The following is an 816-nucleotide window of genomic DNA, read 5'->3' on the forward strand; positions in this document are numbered from 1 at the left end:
TTCTGAGTCCCGAGCCGAGCCTCCGCCTTCAATACCAAGACGCCCTAAACGTGGTCCCCCTGCCCGGGCGCACTTTGGTAAAAGTTTGTCTTCCCGCCACCCACAGTCCAGCATGCACTCTGCAATGATCTGCGATCCGGGATGGATTCGGGGACAGAGTCGTACCCGCCCCCTCCTCCCCAAGACAAGAACGAGTTCATTGATAGATCTTTAAAAATCAAGGCCCCGGAGCCCGGAGAGGACTCTCGTTCCAACCCGGGAAGGGAGCGGGAGGAGGCTGCCAGAAGCCAAGACGCGGGCAGGGGTCTGAGGCGGATTCCAGCCCCGGAAGCAGGCGGAGGGCGGGCGGGGAAACAGGGTCCGCCGCCTCCCGCCCTCCTGTTGCACTCGCCCCAGGTGTGCCCCGCACCTCTGAACCGCCCGGGCGCGACCCGGCGCGAGCGGCTGCGAGCTGCGCCACCTCCCCTCGCTCGAAGCGAGTTCTCACTCACCGTGGGGTTTTACCTTCAGCCCCGGGGCCCTGTCGGCTCGCCGCGCCGGGGCAGCTGCAGGCGGCGCGAGAGGAAGAGGGTGAGCTCGGGGCAGGAGGGGCGCCGCTCGCGGATCCAGTGAGGGGCTCCCGGGCCAGCGCGCGCGGTCTCAGCAAGCGCGCGGGCGAGCGAGCACCGGGCTCCAGCTGCCGCCGCCGCCGCTCCAGAGCAGCCCCCACCGGCACCCGCAGAACGGCTCTCTTTTGCCAGGGCGCGAGCGGAGCGGGGACCCCCTGGCGGCCGCCTTCGGAATGGCAGCTCCCTAGGGGAGAGACGTCAGGGCGCC

General features: G+C 69.5%; 1 protein-coding gene across 2 annotated transcripts in view; it reads right to left on the bottom strand.

The window, feature by feature from the left end:
- Positions 1–681, bottom strand: part of MOB3B (MOB kinase activator 3B) — a 241,897-nt gene extending 241,216 nt beyond the window's left edge. For both annotated transcript variants that reach the window (XR_826432.1, XM_010853339.1), the window contains exon 1: positions 492–681. The gene's annotated coding sequence lies outside the window, so the exon portion shown is untranslated. The remainder of the gene's footprint in view (positions 1–491) is intronic.
- Between the last annotated feature and the right edge of the window lie 135 nt (positions 682–816).

This window comes from Bison bison, unplaced genomic scaffold (assembly GCF_000754665.1).
Source record: "Bison bison bison isolate TAMUID 2011002044 unplaced genomic scaffold, Bison_UMD1.0 scf7180017864326, whole genome shotgun sequence".
Classification (NCBI taxonomy): Eukaryota; Metazoa; Chordata; class Mammalia; order Artiodactyla; family Bovidae; genus Bison; species Bison bison.